General features: G+C 30.8%; 1 protein-coding gene across 1 annotated transcript in view; it reads right to left on the bottom strand.

Moving 5' to 3' along the window:
- The window catches only part of LOC131849245 (Krueppel-like factor luna), a 147,179-nt gene that overhangs the window by 123,968 nt on the left and 792 nt on the right, over positions 1 to 22,419 (bottom strand). The window lies entirely within an intron of this gene.

Here is a 22,419-nt window from a genome sequence, read left to right as displayed (position 1 = left end):
TTACTATTAAATATAACATAATAAATACCAGTAAAGTTTTTTGTCCGTTCTGAACTAAGCTAGCCGAAATGGACGGTAGTGATAGTGATATAAATATATGACATAACAGGCCGAAAGGTCAAAAAAAGTATAAATATTTATTATAAATTTGATTTTGTTTTTATATTACCTATACAGCATAATAAAGCAGACCGAGGCATCTTGATTCCATACTCTAAATTCCACTATCACCCTTCAAATTCAAACCGTTCAATTGTCAAGAGCCGCTATTAGAATTGTCAATCAATCAAAAGAATCGGTATTAATTTATAAATTTGTAGACAAAAGTAGGTAAGATTTGTTTTTATAGTAATTTAAAGTTTAGATGTTATGTAATTCATTAAGAAGACAACACGGAGCTAACATGCTCACTATAAGCTAAGCTCCTAAATAAATAAAGAGAAAAAAAAAAAAGAAACTAATCCATAGCGTTTATATAGCTGAATAATATTTATTTAAATTTGTTAATAAGTTTACGGATACTCATGTTCCCGCTAATACTGAATCATTACTATTTATGTGTGTGTATTATGTAAACACGAGCTGAATCATACTTGCAACTGGTTGAAGTTAACTCCGTCCGCCATGATGGATTTGCATCATTACTAGCTGTTATCGAGTATTGTAATAAGCCATAAACTGCCAGCGACCATAGTGCTAGACTAGACAGCCGCTCAGTGTCAACGATGAGTGATCGAATAGCGCCTCGCGAGAAAAGAGATTTTATGTCTTTATGTCGACACTAAGAAAACTGCGCTTTATTCTTTATATTTAAGATTTAAATTACAACAAAATAATTAAAATTAAATGTGTTATAGTTTTATAATTTTAATGTAATTGGAATAATAAACTGAGTAATTTGCTGAAAAGTTGGTAACCATCGATTTAGACATAATGTCGTCATTTTTATTCTTCATCCGAGTAAGATTTAAGGTTTTATGATTACCCACTGCCATATAAAGTCACTAACTACCACATCTCACTTTAGAAGCCGAAACACTAATAGAGCCAGTGGTGACTTGTGATATGTCGTATTCAGAAAACACCAACTAATCTCTGTTTATTCAAAAGTACTTATATGTATTACTACCTGTACTCGCGATTTCGTCTGCGTGGAATTTAACATTATTTTTCTTATATAAAATATTTTTCTAAAATAAAAGTAACCTAAGTTACTCCGTATTACATCAGCTACCTGCCAGTAAAAGTCCCGTCAAAATCGGTCCAGCCATTTCAGAGATTAGTCGGAACAAACAGACAGACAGACAAAAATTGTACTAAAAAACGGCTATTTCAATATTACAAACAGGCACTCCAATTTTATTTATATGTATAGATAGTATTATATTTATTACATAAACCATAGTAATATTAATTGCTTCATAACTGGATCCACGTGTGATTCCATATAATATACTATAATCTAATAAGCCTTTGGTTCGGTATCTAGTTAGCATTATTAATCAAAGGCTATAACCTCAATCTATCTAGGGAGTCACGATCATTTGAAATTAGAATTAGTGGAATATACCACGTACGGAATCTCGGGGCCATTCATGCTGAATTATTGCACAAACAGTCAACAGTAAACTGTCCAGCCTCCAGTATAAAATGACACGCAATTCGAAATTGCACAGATGAGCGAACATTCGAAATACTCATAAAAGCACCATGACGAGTCGAGAGCAATGCAAGGCTTATTCGAAATTTAAAATTTGTTACCAAAGCCACAAAGTTCATTTTTCGAAAATAGCTGACTAATATAAAATTAGTTTTATATGCTTTTTACAGTCGTAAATACTGGCCATATAGGTTTACACAGCTATATAATCTATGAATAAAAAAATAAAAAGACATATTTTAATCTGTAAAATAAGAAACAAACCAATCGAGAATAAATATACCCATTATATAGGTATACAAAAACGCAGTAGTCATTTACTCTGTGAGTATATGGTATTGAAAACAGAGTACTTAATCCCCATTGATATAAAAGGAATATAATGGGAATATTTTTAACGAAAATATCGCACATATATCAGTACAAAGTTCCTATTTCAGTTGAAACTGTTAATGAATACGAAACCAGGAAACCAAAAATGTTTTATTTGTACGAATTTATTTATAGGTTTACCTTTACCTTTATTACTTTTATAATTTAAGTAACTTTTTTATTTCTCTTTTGTTTTCAAATTTGAAATTGGAACTAAAAATATACGTTGACGCATAAAAACCTTAATTTAAATAAAAACGGACACCTACTCACTTAGTACTGGTATTTCAAACGCATATCGTAATCTTTTGAATGTCACTTCTGAAGGTTGTCTGCATCTGATGAATCATGCACCATGCATGCAATAGTAATATAAATATGTATTTATATGTCATATTACACAAACCAAACACTTTATATTTATGTTGTGGACGAATATAACTTATTCAGGTTAAAGTATAACAAAATAACCTTTGACTAAAACATAAAAAGTATGTAATTATTGTATACATTGTTAGCATTTTCTTCTATCTACCAAATTAATCAGAGATTAGAAAGAGAATATAAAACAACAGGATTACTTCAAGATCTTTTTCAATAGATATATTTTTATGTATATTATATTTTACATGGAAATTCAGATGAAAGGTTAGGCGAGGATTTAACTTCACCGCCATTTCTTAGGTCATGACAGTGAACTTAAGCTAAGAAATGCTATTATATTTTAAAAAGAAAAAACTACCGATGTTTTAATGTATATGTATATTCCTGGTTGGATTTTTTTTACAACTAAATGTTTTAACGCGACTTTGATTTGAAGAATGTACCACGTAAAGTACAGTAATAGCTAGTATTTTTAATATATTAAAAATTCCAAGCATGACCATCTAACGCCATGCATGCTCGTTTCCTAAGTAAGAACGAGTTGATTAAGAAGTTTATTAAAGTATGTTGTATATAGACTCGTCTAGCCACAGAAAATATGTAATGCATGTTTCATTTATATCATACTAGCTTTTGCCCGCGACTTCGCTCACATGTTTTTTAAATAAAAAGTATCCTATGAATCTCCAAGAACATGTGTACAATATTACATGATGCGTGAAAACGTAACAAACATCCCTACTTTCACATTTATAATATTAGTAAAGATTTTCATCAGAACTTGAAAATATATATATATATATATATATATATAATGACAATACAAAACTGAACATATCTATAAATTCAACAATATGTCAACAATAGTTACAATACTATAATACGTATATTTCTCTAGAAACTAAAGACTAATATAAAATATTCCGCATCATCATCGCAGCCCGGAAGACGTCCACTGCTGGACATAGGCCTCCCCCAAAGATCTCCACGACAATCGGCCCAGCGCTGCTCGCATCCATTGCCTTCCAGCGATCTTAACCAGATCGTCGATCCACCTTGCTGGAGGCCTTCCACTTCACGCTGCGTCTTCCAGTCCGTGGTCGCCACTCGAGGACTTTATTGCCCCAAGGGCCATCTGTCCTACGAGCTATCTGTCCTGCCCATTGCCACTAAAGTAATAGTTTTGCCAACACTGCGCAAAATACTGATCACTAAGCATATACATAGAGAATGATTATATGTACCTACGTAAATATATCTACAAAATGCACTCCTATATAAATAAATATGTAAACATATATAAATAAAACTATTATACGAGTCAATGTCAAGGAATCGGGCTTATCATTGAATTAATAAACATCATTTTATCGTAGCGGCAGTCTGTTAAACTTTATTGCATTTTTTACGTAACATAATGAACAGAGAAAAATGTCATGACAGTCGGACAAAAATATAACCGACAATTTAATAAACCGCTACATATAAAAAGCCCTTTCCTGCTTTCATATTTCTAAATTAAATATCATATTATTTGGTGGTTTTCATTTAAATTTAAAGATTCAAAATTATAATTATTTCTAAATTTAACTTCTAGAGACCGTTTTTACTCTATGAGGCATATACATATATGTTTAAACATATATGTATATTGGATACAGATAAATACGTAATGTATGTTATTAATAGGTACAAAATAAACACAATAATGATGATGAAATATTATGTACAGAATAATTATTATAATTAAGGAAACTAAAACATGATTCTGTCATACTCCTAAGTACAGTAGACGAGCTATTTTACAGACAATATAATTGAAAAATACTATATGTATTTTTTTACATTCTCTCGTCAACATTAGTGGTATGATAATACTGTTGTATACCTTACTGCCAAAGGTTCAAACCCTTCCAATTCTATAAAAACTTTTTTATTCTTCCAGTTTGATTTTTCATATTAGCTGGGACACACTGTGTTTAGATTAGCTTAGTATTAAAAATATAATATTGTATATAATACGTTTAAAAAACAATTTTTTCAGTTATCTCATACACACACTTCAGTACACATAATACCAAATTTCTTAGTTTGAAATTAGATGATGCTGTTATAATCGGATTGATAGTAAATTTGATCTACGATAAGCCTTTGTAATATATAATCCGAATAAAGATATTTGGTTATGATTCAATGTTTTCTTTATTACATACGAGTAGTAAGTACATGGCAAAGGATAAATATTAAAATAGTTGTTTAATTTATGTCAACAAGGAAGGATTTATCGAATTGAATCTACTAAAACATTGCTCGGAACACACAAAGCATTCATTACTCGTTCCAACAACTAAAAGCAGCTCTGTAGAAAAACAGTCGGAACTTTTCTATTAAACTGAGTTTGAACAACCGATCGCCGACGGCTGACGGATAAATATCAACAAGAGCACATAAACAGGAAAAAATATGTTTTCCATATTTTTTACTAGGACTTCTGATCGGATTTTGCTTTGCTCAACTGTAACATCTATATCGTTTACTTATTTGTATATTTTAAATAAAGAATTTGTTTATCCATTATTTTTGTTTAACTAAATATCAATAGCCATTTTACCTGACAATTATTTGCTAACTATGAAATAATTAATTGAATACTGTATGTAATATGTGCTAGTCGTCCATTAATAACGTGATGCAAAGGCTAGGGGAAGAGGGGGAGTCGAAAGGCGGTAGGGTGAGAGGGGATTTATCACAAAGAGGGATGAGTTTAGTGAAATATCACGTGTATTTATTTTTTATTGAACGCGCCATTGCCAAGCAGCGAACGACATTTCTTTTGTATCCGTCTTTTGGTAACCCAAACACACAAGTGCGTTTACAAATTACCATAAAACATGTATTGTCACAGTAAAAAGAATTATTGACAGCCTCTTAAAAACATCACTATACCTATGCATAGTCGCAATTTTATAATGCAACTTGCTAAAAAAATACACATATTTTTGTGTAGCAGGGTGGAGGATAAAAAGGTAATTCGTGATTATAGGTTAGCTGACTAACATATTAACTGTAACTAATTCTCCTTCCTACAAAATGTAACTGGTCAGATTAACCAAAATACAAATGATGTATTGAAATAAACCAAAAATATAGTTGGATTCTCACAAGGGAATACATTGGGACCACTGCTGTTTTCAACAAAGGTAACTTACATAATTAGATATGATACAAGCGTCACTGTTGCTATAAGTCTTTTAATAAATATAAGAGCCGACAGTTTTCATACTGCAAATTAAATATTATTACTAATAACAATAAATTCATGACAATTTAAAATTATCTTATCGATGTATCTCATAATTATCAGAGAGTTTACGAGTAACCTCTGATATCATTTTACTAATGATATATTAACAATGAACTTTCACCCCACTATTTATCATATCCGCGAATGCGATTCGTAAATACTTAAATAATAAACGTAACATTAACACAATCAAAATTCAGAATGACACTTAATCGTAATCAGTCACAGTGAATTAAATTGAAAAATATTATCCATCGCAAAATTTTTATACGTTGTCATATTAAAATATATTAAAACTATTATGAAATCGGTGGATTCTTTAGCATATTGCCTTACAGTCATATATTCGGTATTTATCCAATAAAAACTATTGTATTCATGAATGTATATATTAAAAAAATATAATTTAGTATCTACAGTACATGCTCCGCTAAGTTTGAGACTAGATGGCGCTGAGTGAGTTGTCTAGATTAATCTATTTATTTAGTACAGATACGAGCCCGTTTCCTACAAATCTCACTCACTGCGTTTTCTCAGAAAAAGTATTTATCGTTGCTGTCTGTCGTTATCTTTGTATTATCATTTATGATAACGATAACGATATAGTAACAATATTTTTACTATCAGCTGACTTTAATAATAATTGGCGCCAATATTTCTTTTTAAACACGTTTTTACTCGCTGTGCTTGTTAAAGGACGTCATGTATTCACAACAAATAGACTTTTTTAGCTATTTTTAAATTGTTGGCCGCAGGCGGTCTTTATAGCTTTAGCGAACGAAAATGAGAGCGAGTGCAAAGAGCACTCCAAACCCGCCGCAGGACACCCGTATGGATACGACTTTAGTCTAAGGGCACTACTACTGGATTCGTACCTAGAATCAAGTACAAGTATTCTCGTTTTAAAAGCACATACTATGTTAATAGAATTGTATCGTGTTTATTTACCTATTCGGCAGGGAATACATTATTTAATTACTATAATGATCATATATATACCTCGCTCGATCATACACGCATTGCTAACGAAGCACCTTTCCACCATAGTTCATTTTTTTAATAAATTGTTTAAAAATTATGTGTGATTCATTATTACCATCAAAATACCAAATGATTTTTCTGTTATAATATTAGATACGAAATCTAGATTCAATTGAATGAAGTCCTATTGATATATACAAATATTTTTCTCCAATCTCGTACTTTTTGATTACCTACATTAATAACTTTGAAATATAATATATGTACTTTCTTCAATAAATTTCGAATACAAATATGAAATTGGATACATATTTTTACCAATATTATTTCCAAGATCTTTATTATATTTATGAACATTATTTACTTTTCGCCGATCCAATTATATAAAAATACCCACAAAGGGTAGACTATAGACGAATATTAGTAATTGATCAATTTTATGAATATAGTTTGTAGATTTTGCACGAATAATTCAATATTAAATTCTTGTTTCAGTCGACGTTTCGACTAGGTTTGCACTAACCATGGTCACGAGTTAACCACGTTCTACAAACAATAGGTTTAACTGGAATAGTGCTAAGTCAAATACGAGTTACAATCTTATGATTTCCAGGAGCAAGCCTTTATAGCTTCATCGATAAGTGCAGAGGGCACTCCAAATTTGCCGAATGTCTTGGGAAGTGGTTTAAGGTACTGCATGAGGGTTATGACATTAGTCCAAGGGCACTGTTACCAAGTTTGCTCTAGACCTCGGCCCAAAGCGTAATAATTCGATCGGCACTGATATACATCTGCCTAAGTAATATAAATAAGATCAAACGATTTATACATCGACAAGCAATATAGATGTTAACGTACATTATAAAGGTTAACTCAGAAACTACTGGTCGTATTCTAATCAAATTTAAACCATATGAGTAGCATCAGCTTTTGTTTAAAAAACACAAAAAGAATGATCGAAAACTATACACGTCCAAGTATATCTGAGTTACAAATAACAAACATAAAACGGTTAAGTCCGCCAAATATACTGTTATTTTTTGTACTACTTCTATTATATTAAAGTTATATAGATATAAATGAATAAATGACAGAGATGTATCGAGAAAGTTCTTTATTAAAATTAATTTCAACAATGCAACTAATTGAAGATAATTACCCGTTCAATATACACGAGGTATCCACGCGTTATTTACGTATCTGTTAGGAATGTGTATCTAGGGCATAGACAACATACTATGTAGTTATACGTACGCGTATCTAACGAGACGTAATGTTTAGTCTAAACAGAAATTACCGGCTCAATGTGTGACTCAACTGGCAACTGTTTACGTTGAAGGGTCGCCTACTTAATTGCAAGACCGACCTACTTCTTACTTAGTTAAAATAAATCAATTGTTTTTTAATCAATGATGAAAATTAAACTTGGTTACAAATTTTTAACGCCCGACGTAATAAAATCGTGTACAGGCAATGTAGTGTGCGATTTCTATCTCATTGTTATAAATCATAACAGGTAGTCAGAATTTATTCAATATTTGCATGGGACAACCTGAGACACATAAACTTTAAAATAAAAAGAGTACGTGTAACACAAAAAAAAAACAGTTAAATTGAACGTTACAGGCTTTGATATGAAAAATTACAGTAGATCTGATATTAGGTATAACTTCTAAAAATTATATAAAAATTGTCTAACTATTTGTTATATTTTCAAGAATAAAGGGCAGAAGGAATTTAAATTAAATTTTACTTCAATTAAATAAATATGCGATGAATGCTTATGGAGACGAAACCGAGGACAATACCAAGTATATTGGCGAGTACATCCTGATTTATACAGAGAAGAACACAAAAATCATTACTAATTTGTAACCCAATCACTAGAGTAATGGTAACAAATGAAATTGGAATCAAATACATTCTCCATAAGAAACATTTTACAATACCTTTGACTATCCCTTATGCGATATCAGCGAAAATATACTTGTAGTGTTTTTGACTAATACGCTTGTCCAGTTTGAGCTCAGGTTTACGTTCTGTATGCATTAGTCATATGTGATAATACCTATAGATGGGAACAACCGAGAGTATAAGAGAACACCCCTTGTCACCTGTCATGCGACCCTTTAAACTAATGGAATAAATCCACTCCGTGTTTGCAAAGGGTTGTCACGGCAATCACTGCTTGTTTTATAATTATATAGGCGATTTCATTTTACATTTATAACTAACTGTTACTCATAACCATAGATATTAGATGGCATATGCCCATCCTTTGATAATTCTTCACCATCTCGTCCCAAGTCAATAAGTAATCAGTGATTGTATTATGGGACAACTAATATAAATATTTTAATACATTTTTTTTCTAAACACGTACAAGCAATCATTTCATCATCATTGCATAGTATAAAATAAAATCGCAGCTGCTGTCTGTAAATCTTTAAAACTACGCAACGGATTTTGAAGCGGTCTTTTTTATTGGATAGAATGATTCAAGTGGAAAGTTTATATTCAGGTACACCCATGCAAGCCAGGGTGGGTAGTTAGTTCATTAATATATGTATATGTACACCTTGCGAGGAATCAAATCCGCGGCCTTTGGAAATATAGCGGTTCTAAACCACTGACTACCAAGGCCGTAAGTATATTTTCATATTTCTTTCATTCAAATCGTTTCAGATGTGTCATGAGAAAGTAACAATAAAAACATGAACTAAGCTAAGCTTGCTGATGAATAAATGCCGAAATATTTAGCCGATTTTAAACAATATTACTACAATATATGACATGCACACGTGCTGGATTCGCTGTGTTCAATTTTATATCCCTATAATAATTGCAATTATGCGTTATCGAAAGGACGCGCCCCGTAGGAACGCTAATTATACCTACTGCTATAAATCAGTATAGTATTTGTAGGTTTATTTGTTTCTAGATATATTATTATGATACTATCTGACCCCACAAACGTTATTTTACATATATATTAAAATCGCTATTAAAAATTAGGTGTTGATAATGGAAGGATGAAAATTAAGGGTTGTATTGAATTTTTATGCCAAATCATAAATAAAAATTGCCAAAAAAGTAAATATAATATATTTAAGGGTTGGTCACCCTTAATAAGTGGTGTGAGAAATAGATATTAGCCAATGTTCAGACCTACCCAATATACACACAATTTAATAAAAATCGGTAAAGCCGTCTCGGAGGAGTTTGGTGACAAACACCGCAACACGAGAATTTTATATATTAGAAGATACAATTTAATGGCGCTTCTGGGAGGAGATTGGCTACTTGACTACTTTAGTAGTCTCGGCTCTCACAACGGCTCAGATGCGAGGCTAAATGTGGAGAATAGAGTCCATATTACTTTATATTAGACTAGTTGTTCCCACGACTTTGTCCGATGGAATTTAACTTTATTTTTCTAAAATTTAAGTAGCCTAAGTTACGCCTTATTACATTAGCTACCTACTAAAATATTCCCGTCAAAATCGGTCCAGCCATTTCAGAGATTAGCCGGAACAAGCAGACAGACAGACAGAAAAATTGTAAAAAATGTTATTTTGGTGTATGTACCGTATTCATATGCATGTAGTAAAAAACGGCTATTTTAATATTACAAACAGACACTCCAATTTTATTTATATGTATAGATTACAATTTAATCGTAATTTTTATGAAAATTATAAAGTTGAATATTAACACAAGTCTAGTATAAACCGAAATAGTATAGAATTGAGTCATTGTTTTTTCTGTGTAAAAAATATGATCGTAAATAAATAAATTAATATATAACATACAGAGTCAGCTATTCACAAACCAAATAGCTATTGTTCGGAATTGATAGCCAAACTCGAATAGTTTATTCATTTTTTATTGTTCTACAGACAAAAAAAGGGTATAAATTCACGAGCTCAAATTGCATAAAATATACCTACATACATACAATAAATTAAATAAATACCTACTGACTGAACCTGGGACTATACGGTAAAAATGGGGGTACATGGAGCAGTCTGTAATTTCTACACCACGGGCGGTAAGATGGCTTGTGCAATGTGGCTTACGCTCCAAAAGATGTCGACTTAGGAAACTTGATTCCCATCCTCGTTAAAATGAAAACCAAATAAACTGAAAGAATATTTTGCTTTGAAAGCATAAAAACATCGTGGCTACATCTTGAGTCACTCATGTGTGTATTTACGATATATTTAGTACATGGATTCTGGCTGTTGCCGTGACTTTGTACCCTGGTGGTGTAGCGGTTTACCACACCGCCTTACTTTGTCGGGGGTTCGAATTCTCGCAGAATACTAACATTTGTATTTATGAGTATGATTGCTTGCAATGGTCTAAATTTTTTTTATGTTTAAAAAATATTTAAGTATTTTTATCATTTGTCTAGTACACATAACAGAAGCCCTGCTTCGTTTGGGACTAGATGGCGCTTTGGAAATTCATCATTATCTGATTGTTTATCATTTATCTCGTTAAGCTCAGCTTATCTTGGGACTAGATGGCGCTGTGTAAAATCATCATAATCTGCTTCTTTCTTATCCCATTTATTTGAAGAGTAATATGGTTCTCATTTCCATTTATTCCTGTTCGCAGTCTTCTTATTATTAATCCCTTTCTTACCATATCAGTTTCATATTGCCCACCCATCTCTTTTTAGGCCTTCCTCTATCCTTAAAACCATCCATATTCATATGTAATAATAAAAAACTCTTTATAGTGCACATAGAAGAATAACAATAAATAAAAAAATAACAACAAATAATATGTAATACTTTCTTGGAAATATCCCTTTCATTCCTATACATTACATGTCCACACCATGTGTTAATTGTCCTGGGGTTATTATAATACAAATAAATTACTGATCGACTTGAAAATTCAATAGTCTGTAATGCACAATTACTGTAATAGCGTGTACAATCACAACATGACAGCTGTTCGCACGGTCATTTTCACACGATTTGCTGTAGAAATCAACCATGCAATGAAATCACAAGCAAGCCATGTGTGATATTAAAATTTTTAAAAAAATTGCACATGTGTACTAACATTGCCGAGGTTAAAGAACTGTTTTAAGCATTTTGTCTGTTGTTACAGTTAAAAACGCATCGCGAACTATGTACACGCGATTTACACAGAGTTAAAAATAATAATCCTTAATAGGTTTGTCTTATTTTTACGTGCTTTTTTGTACGTGAGCCTATTTCGTTAATCCTTCTCTTTATTATGAACCTGGTACTTCTTTTGTAATCCCATATAACTATTTAATTTTAAGTATTTTATTTAAGACTATTTTACTATTTTATTTAAGATTAAGATGCGACTGTTAGGTTTCCAACAAGGATGTTAAGGAGCTCCGTAACCGAAACTAACAGATATCCGATATAAAAAAATATTCGTATCCGTAACCGAATCCGAAATAAAAGTTTCGGATAATATCAGATAGGGGCGGAGCCTAATTGAGACACGTTATGAAACCATTTTATTAGCTATTTGTATATTACTTTTGAAATTCCTTACAATATTTATACCCCTTACCGAAATTATCCGAACCTTACGGATGATTCGAAATAATTCCGCATCCGTATTCGATATAATAATCATTCCTATATCCGAAACCTATACGAATACGAAATTTCATATACATAATATCCTTGGTTTCTATTTATACTCAATAATGTGATTGAAGTAGATTAATTCGTGGCCTGAATAAGGTATTATTGCACGCAAATCTTAGAAGCGGCGTAATGCATTTCACTGATGAGAAACCTCACCTGTAACTATTGTGGCAGGTTTCTCGTAACATAATAATCTCTCCGAACAATCTACACAGAGACTAGTCCCAAGCTAAGCAGAGCTTATGTTATGGGTACTAGAATCTGTATAAATTAATACATAGATACATTTTATTTGTAAATATATACATAATGTACGTACTTATAAAATATCCAGAAGATACAAAAAAAATCGTACTCATGAATATAAATATTTATACTGTCTGAAGTATCAAATACGGGACAATCGTAAGGAAAACTGTGTGCTAAACCTGTCGGTCTTAATAATGTGTCAATACTTTTTTCTATTTAGTATTAGTACTATTAATAGTAGTACTAGTAGTAGTTACTAGTAAATTTTTCAAATAGTTACTTTCGAAATTTAGAATTGTTTAGAAGCATTATTATTACAAAACTCTACTATTATGGCCAATGTATACGAAGCAGCGGGCACAACTAGTCTAATATAAAAAAATCAATAATTGTATGTTCGTTCGCATTTTATAAATTGCCATATTTCAAGCCACTGCGATAAAACTTTGTTAACTTATTGCTCGTACTTACGGAAAGTTATTGGTAAAGTACAATTAACTTACAATATTACCGGGAAATATATTTGAAAGAACATTTATGTAATACTTTTTTATATATAATTGAAATGGCAAAAAACTCCTCTATATATCAGTATATGCGTGAATCATGTATATAGACGGCGGTTACCGTTTACCATTAAATAACATTGCAAAAATCATAAAATAAGATAAACACATGTTCGTTTCTGAATGTACTAGGCAGTTCCCATGCATTCCCATTCCGAAGTAAGGAGTCACGCGTCTTATCCTGTAATGACTACCTTATCTCATCTGCAACTGTCCAACGACGTACAAAGTAGCAAGGCGATTGAAATAGTTGGGACAGAGGTAACAATGCACAGGTGACTTTGTTGTTCGTATTACACAAAACAGGTATCATTATATTAATACGTGAAGCAAAAACTTTGTACCCCTTTTTACGAATATTACGTTGACATAGACGTATGTAATTTTTCATACTTATTGTATGTATAGGGACGTAGACGTATGTATGTTTCTCATACTTATTGTATGTATAGAGTACAAAATACATTTTTCGTAATATATATAAAAATACACACTATCCTCTATTTGACACACATACACGCATTTTATATTCGTTTTTATTGTTTATTGTTGGTTCAGAGATCTTTTTATAGTTTTTATTATGATTGAATATTTACCACTGACCTACCTGCTCACTAAAAATTACAAGTTTATTTAAAACTACCAAATTAAAGTCTATCAACGCCTATTGCATTTATTTATATTAATATATAAAAAATAAGTATTGGTATGAATATGAATCGAAATGTTTGTATCGTACAAGGAATTAAAACCGCGACAATCGTAAGTAAGCCAGTGTGGAGGTTTATTTACAGGAGTAAAAAAAATTCTATTCGATTTAATATTTTTTTAATCCAGCTAATTAATAGAGTAATATTTAATTATGTTTATTTATTTACTTAAATGAATTACCACAAACTTAATGTCTGTTTGTATTATGTATGGGTGGTAGGCGGACTACCACCCATAGCATATAGCACCTTTTTTTTATTTGTGCATTATTAAAATAAATTAATATTGCATTAAGATACAATGATGTATTCAGATCGATCGGATAATATAACTATTACAAATTCCAGAATTAGGACGCTGACCAACATAGACTCGTATTTCATGCACTTACAATATCAAATAACAGTACAGCTATATAAGCTTGTCGCAATTAAGAGTAAATTCAGAAGTGCTAGCCGTGTTATATTTCCTAGAAATATCTCTCAATTTTTCCATTACATTCACCCAACAAATTATATGCGACCAAGTGAACTTCGTCTGCATGACACTTCTCATCATCATCGCAGCCCGGAAGACGTCCACTGCTGGACATAGGCCTCCCCCAATGACATGACACTTACTTAACATTTATTATTTCGCCCAATTTACATACCATATTTTTAAAATATAGCCTATGTGTTTTTCTGATGTATATTAATATATATTTACTAAGCTATATTACTGTAAAATTTCATCAAAATCCGTTTAGCAGTTTTTGCATGAAAGAGTTACAAACCATCCGTAGGTACTCACAAACTTTCGCGTTGTCATATTATAAGATATTCATATTTTTGTAGTTCACAAAATATAGTAAGTTCGTAAATTAGAAATTGTATTCTTGCCGTAGTCTCCCATGTCTACTTACCTGCAGAATTTATGATATCTTCTCGTGTTCTTCACACGAGAAGAGACTACAATGGCTCCAGGTAAGAAAATAAAGTTAATAAGTAAGATCTTGTTCGTTTTTCCATTATTACAAAAACAATATATGTATTAGTGGCGATCATAACAGATGATGCTATTCTAGAAAAATCTGAATCAAATTTATATGCAATGTTATCGAAAAAATATGTTTGATCATATAGATACGTATGTATATACTAGATACTTGTAACACGTACTACGCAATATTCTAGAAAGTAGATTTAATGTAATCAAAAGTATATAAATTTATTCATGCCCTTCCTTCGCATTGAAATAGATATTTTCCTGCGGTAAAATGGAGCCTGTATATTAAGTTAGCTCTCTAGCAACACATTGGTTAGAACTGATTTCAATTATATGCAGAAGTTCTTGCGTGATATGTTTACAAACAATGTTTAAAGTCTAACAAAATGTATAGATTAGTAATACATTGACACTTATATGTATTAAGTTATTTTTTTTTGTTTCACAATATATCTTGTCAACTACAAGTAATATTGTAATTTCAATCCAAAAGAAGTATAAAACTAGTTCGTTATTTACTTATATATATAAATAAACTCGTACAAAATGTGAACAGAATTTTTATTACCCATAAATTTATGCAGCGAGCATTACGCTATCGAAGTATTGAATTTCCGTATAATAACATAATCCCTAACCAATAACTTTTATTAATACATAGATCTGCATTCACAGACTTGGAAAGAAAAATGCGCAACCAGATAAAAACTTTATCGATGCCAATCGATCCTGTTGGATTCAAAAGAACCGTACCCAGCCAACTGAGAATGGACTATTGAAACCGCGCAGATCAAAACTTTACATTTACGTTTCACATTTTCTTTATTTATATATATTCTTTATTGCACTTTTAAATACAGTAAACTTTATTATACACAAATTGGGCAAATTATACTCAATGGTGGCCTCATCATCTAAAAAAGACCTCTACCAGTGCAACTAACAATATAATGTTGAATAGTCCAATATTAAAATTCAACAATTTTATTATTATTATTATTAATGCAATAACATAAAATGAAGAAAGTTATGAATATTAATATTATAAATCCGAAATCTGTCTATCTGTTACCTTTTTAGAGATAATTTAGACAGATTTTAACGAAATTATACGTGAATATATCGAACATCATGAGAGCGGTCATACCGCTGCACTCAGAAACATTTAATTATAACTTAAGCAACTCCTTAGAGAAAGCTAATAGTTGATTAGTATTAGTGGATGACCATTAAATGTAACTATAGGACAATACTTAAGTGGTAGAATATAGACAGATAGATGATGAATATACAAAGATAGATATACACTTTCAGATTATTTTTTATTAGTGAGTTATGATTTATTTACTTTAGGAGTTAATTTTAAAAGATTATAACTAATTATGTTTCATTAATTTAGTAAAGTTTTATAACTATTTGCCAGATAATGAATAAAATATGTAAATTTATATATTATACAAGGAGCTATTTTACAAATTCCTATTACAAGTTTCCGAATTTAAATTTATGCGCGAAGTAACTGATTGATCTTTGATAGTTATTGTAATAAAAAATGTAACAGCTGATAAACAGTTAGTAATATTATAAGAATAATATGTCTTCAAAACTGTTACCCAAAATGGGGTAGTTAGAAGTATTAACAACTGAATGCAACTTTAAACATTTCCATATTCAGCCGGGATATTTGTCCACACAATACTTGTGACTCAAATTCGAACTCATGATCGCTCTAAGCCTAGGTAAATAACCACTACACTACAATGTTAACTGACATAAAAGAACTACAATTCTAACAAATACTTATATGTGAGTTATGTTAAGTATTCGTTTTATCTTAATTGTTTGTAATTACGCTTGTGATAATACGGCAGCATCCTTATAAGGACATATCGTATGCCGTAATGACCAACTTCGTCCAAAATAACCACAGTCAGCTGTGACGAACGTTCTAATTGTTGTCAATTAACTTTAATCTTTCGGGTTTAATCGTGGAATGTCCGAAATGAATGCCGCTCGCTGTGATCTAATAGGAATTGTGTTTTCTAAATGTTCAAGTATTATAACATGGCAGCATATGAATTTCTTTAGCTTCATTATTTTTATTTAATATAATTATTAAAAAAAATAGCTACATCTACGAATAAAACTTTCATCTTTCAGTTCTGCCAAATGATATGAAGATTACTCAATTCTACTGCCTAATTAATATATTTTATGTTATATTGTTCTACAATATGATCTCTTTTCAATACAATGGTTGCGCTATCAGTATACGCTCGATAGTATTAAGATTGAAACGTATTTACGCGTTGCTGATTTGGCTGGGGCCAACGGCATGCAGCGCAATTATACTTTGTTAGTATAAAAGTACTACCAACTACCGGCCATCAGTCACTCAAAGTTGGTATATATATTTAAACTAGCATATTACTAAGAAAATCATATATTGAAGTGTTGCCACTCCTGAAGACTTAGGTGTTGTGAATGTAATAATGTAATTAAAGTACCTTCAAAGTGAAATAGCTAACAAAGCAAGCTGTTTGTCGGCAGAAATAGGTGAGACTCGGTAAACTTTCTTAAACTTGTCTGCACCGTCTAGCTTGTTGTGTGCCTTTGAAGCCAATAAACTGAATTTCATTTAATTGGCTCAATTGCACTTTTAGGTGGTAAAACAAGGAAGGTAAATACAATAGAACTTGTATATTAAGCGTCTATGATACGGCCTACGGATTTCTATTTATGTTGTGTTTCTTGTAGAAGTAGTATTTAAGGGAAATGAAGAAATTTATTTATATATTTATTTATTTATTCTTTATTGAACAAAAACTTTTGTATAACAATAATAGGCGAGCTTAATGCATTCTCTCTTAGGTAACTATAGAGTATAATCAGAAAGTGTTTTACGGTGAAACTGTGACAAATTTGATAATACAAAAGATATATGTTGTAAAGATCTCTACATTAGAATGTATGTATACAAGATGTATATTTACAATAATAATACATACGAACGAAGAAGCTGTTATTTTTCTCTCAGCCTCGTAATTAGGCGATGGTGTTGCCGAGGTATATTATTTTTGAGTGAGAAATAAATGATCAAACTTAAAAAACTAGTAATGATCAAGTTCATGATTTGGTATGTAGATGAATTAGGAGATATAATAATATAAATATCATAGTATTAAAATAATATTTACAATTTTTGGGTGATTTACACATTTCCTGATTGAGAAACGTTTTATATCAGTTGGTAGTGGCATTTTATAATCCGTTTACAATATTAATCAACAGCAACAGATGTTGACTGGAAATCGTTGAATTATTTCATTGGTCGTTATTTTAATTGTTATTGATTGCATACCTAGAGGGCTTGTTATCGTTACATCACAACATTAAAATCTATGTTAGTAGAATTTAATGTATCAATTATTGTTTATTAATATTATTGTTGCTAACACCTCGAGCGGCCATTATATATTGTTCCTTATATTACAATAATTTTGTTATGCATTTCTTTAATTTAAAATATAACTTTTTTACTTGTTTCTTCTAACGCGTAGTTGTATATTTGAAGATATTTTAGTTTTTTGATTAGGAACTATAGGAAAGTGTTTTTGTTGCGTTTGTACGGCTTTAAAAGTACTAATTACATAATTATTGAACGCACTAATTCATTAATTATTAATCTATTCTAATAACTTTCATAATCTACGTGTAATGTGATCCTGTAAAATAATTATAATATAATCAATAAAATAGAGATTTAATCACCACAAGTGAACTGAACTGAACTCCAAAAAACATCAACGCAAACGAAGAAAAAAGCTTAGTAAAAGTTATATCGTTTGAATTCCATAATTGCTCGGAGCTGACGTGAAAAATGAAACTTTTATATTCAGTTGGCCGCTGGGAAAATCGAGTATAAGTTGTAACTTTATATCGAGTTAACTAACTTTGAATATTATCGTGGTTTAAAAACAAGCAGACTTTGTGCAGAGTCAACTGCATAAAATCTGTCATGGCTACATTGTTTTATTCGATAAATGAATATAACGTAACGTAATTAATCATTCCGAGATATGATTGCATTTCAAAAATACTCGCCATTTAATTTAAACGTTTTTTGATTGCTTTATCGCCTTCTGTCCATGTACCTACAGTTTCAATACAGATGTTGAAAATGGTAAGATTCTCCGTTCGTAATCATTGAAATTTCGGACATTACATTTTTGTTTTAAAAATGAGTATTTTTCTTTAAGGCATTGAAACTACATGATTACCAGTTATGTCAATACTACAGACACATTGGAAATATTGTTTTATTCTAATTATATATATATATTTTAAATGAATACGCTTTTTTACTGTTTAACATTTTTTATAAATATAAACTTATAAACCCTTAAACGATTTCATCATCATTGATTGATTTTTTTATGTAATTGGTATCTTTTAACGGTAATCGGTAACCGTCGTCTATGTACATACATAAACAACATCACGTACATCGTGGTATGATCCCGTAATATTACTAATAATGTATTTACTAAATCTCTGAAATCAGGCTAAGCCAGAGCGAGGAAACTGTACACATTGTCTCTGCTAACAATACTGGTGTTAACAGAGGGTAGCTTGCTGTGTTCTGTTCAAAGGGTGAGAGACAGCCGTGAAATTGCTTATGCTGTGGCTCTAGATATTAATATGACTATCATTATTGGCATATCCAATATTGAGGTTCCCTAACTAGATAGATAGATATACCTATATCAGAAGGTAATTGTGTACCTACACAATTACCTTCTGATATGTCCAATACACTTGATTGATATATGATGTAACACCATATATGTCCGTAGATTAATAGTCTTTGTTGTCTAGGAAATCATCTACATTTACATGTAACTAAGAAATATAACTGACTTTTTTAAGTATTTAAAAAGACTACTAGTCTAGTCTTTTCATATACTTAAAAAAGTCTGCTATATGTCTCCGTTATATGAAAATTATTTAAGCATTATTTCGTTGATATTTCAATAAAAAAAAAAATTTTCAAATATGTAGACTGCAACGGTTCTTCCTTGATAATGTACTAATCTCCGCACAGCATCAATTTAGATAGAAACACATTGTATGCATGTATTATTTATGAATAAGAATACCCTATCGTAATGACCATTTCTTAATACATATTATTAAACTTATTATAATGTTCCATTAGCAATATGCTAGTAAGAACAGACAGATTACATAAATACAAAAACTTATAGAATTTACAGTCAGTCACCCTAAACTTACATATAGCTATCAAGAAAAATATTTTTTATATACTATAAGTAAATACTCTGCTATATCTAGAACTGGTCTAAATAGATATCGAATAAATCATAATTATGTGGGTATAATGTATCCACTAAGAATACGACATACTGAAACAAAAAAAAATTCTAAAGTTTTTTAGTTATGTTATATACCATACTAAGTAATAACAAAATTTACATTGACAAAATAACTAATTACATATACCCATAGTAATAAATTCTATGGTGGTCATACACCTCCCAGAATGTCTTCTGTACTTATAATTACAGTGTTCGCAAATTTTTATTGTACTTGACCATATCAGTTCTTATTGGATTACTATTGGATTTTATATTATTTCCATATGCAGATCAGAAACTTTCCTGCATATTAGACTTTTTCTTTTCAAGATCTATTTCAAGAGAATTCGACCTTCAACTCAATTCTTTTGGTTTTTGCCTTACTTTTAGATTATTCAAAACGTTGGATTAAAATACTACTAAACAAATAAGTAATTCTATTGTATTGATGTAATTCATTTCACACCCAATGCTAAATAAACTTCATACTAAATCTAAAGTGAAGGAAATGGAAAATTCAATATATACGTTTAACATTTCATTCTCCCTGTCGATAGCTAATTGGTCTGTGATCGGTAAATTGCGAAAATAAAGTGTATTACAATCTACGGACAATAAATAAAACAGATTGATCGCTAGATTACTTTAGTTATTGTTTTTTACTTCCAACAATGCTTTATCTCTGATAAACTGCCATTCATTCGATTTGCTTCATAAACGAATAACATTATATAGTTTATTACCTCGATTTTTTACTTTTTATTCTTTTCTCTTTTTACTGTTGTGTGTACGTTCAATGCATCTTACCTATTATGATGTATAGAACATAGACTTCTAAGATACAAATAGTTTGCCAATTCAAAGTCGCTCAGCCAACCATAGAGAGCTACTCTAGGAATTTCTCTAAGGGATTGAATCCGTAACGAAGTAATTCTCCTGAGTACCAAAGTCAAAGACTTTGCAATCTGATGTAGCAATGGGCTGGTCATGTTTATCGTAGAATCTATAGTCGTCGGAGTAGATGTGTTGTAGCTAGAATAAATTGGGCAATCATCTTGTAAGACAATCTTTACCTAGGTGAATCTTTACCTTGCTGCTAACATCTGGAAAGGAAGGGCTAAGATAGCGTCACGCGGAGAAATTTGGGTGAGCCCTAAATCTGACAGTAGACTCCAATAGGGTGGTGATATTGACTTTATCGCTGATAGGCATTATTTTTTATATAACGTTTGTAAGGTGTTTGCTATTGTAATTTATTTTAAACTAAGTAATTAAAGTTCTATTGTAATCTTATGTTTAAAACAGGAAACCAAATTCCCTGACTCATCTCAACGCACAGCCATATTTGTAATCTTGGTGCTAAAAATTTGGGTTTATTCACAAGTGTTGTGTTTAAAACGTATATAAGGATTACGTTAAGAATTTTCGATTCAATTTATTTATTTATTTATTTAAAACTTTATTGATTTTTTACAATAGGCGGGCTTAATGCTAATAGCATTCTCTACCAGCCAACCTTAGGGAGTGCAGATTTAGTGCCCAATTCACTCCCCGAAGGGGGTAAAAAGAGGATTCTAGGTTTCTGTGTATAATTAAATAGATCTTCCGATTAGATAATCTTTCGGCCATTCCTAAAAAAGATAATAGGTATATACATATTTCATAATTTTCTGCAAAAATACTATAATCTTGAAAAGTAGACTTATGTTATCCCAAGAAAATTTTTCGTTGCTCGTAATGATTTTTCTTAAAGTTTATAAAAATAAAATCCACAGAGCATATGACATCAGTAAAGATAAACACCTTATTAACATATTGTAAGATGTCCATATAAGTCTGTCTGTATAATTGTTTTTTATTAGTCTTGTAATTACCTATCACAATTACTACAAATTAATTTGCATACTGAAGATCTAACATGATAAAAATGTACATTTTTATTCCTTTAAAGGAGTTACTGGCTGTCAACGATTATTTGAAAATCGTAGGTGAATAAATAAACTAAAAGGATTAGTGTGTGATACAAGCGCAGTGAATGTTTATTCCGACGGTGAGATATTTGAAATGCTTTCGGAAAGTGAAACTGGATTTTATAAAAATGTTTCTTGGTGGTAAAAATTTTAATAAAAATATTGGAATAACTTTACGTAGTTTGTTACCGCAGGATTCAGTCACACTG

The sequence above is a fragment of the Achroia grisella genome, unplaced genomic scaffold (genome assembly GCF_030625045.1).
Source record: "Achroia grisella isolate CSIRO2021 unplaced genomic scaffold, CSIRO_AGI_Agris_v1 utg640, whole genome shotgun sequence".
Classification (NCBI taxonomy): domain Eukaryota; kingdom Metazoa; phylum Arthropoda; class Insecta; order Lepidoptera; family Pyralidae; genus Achroia; species Achroia grisella.
This window is presented reverse-complemented; position numbering and strand designations above follow the sequence as displayed.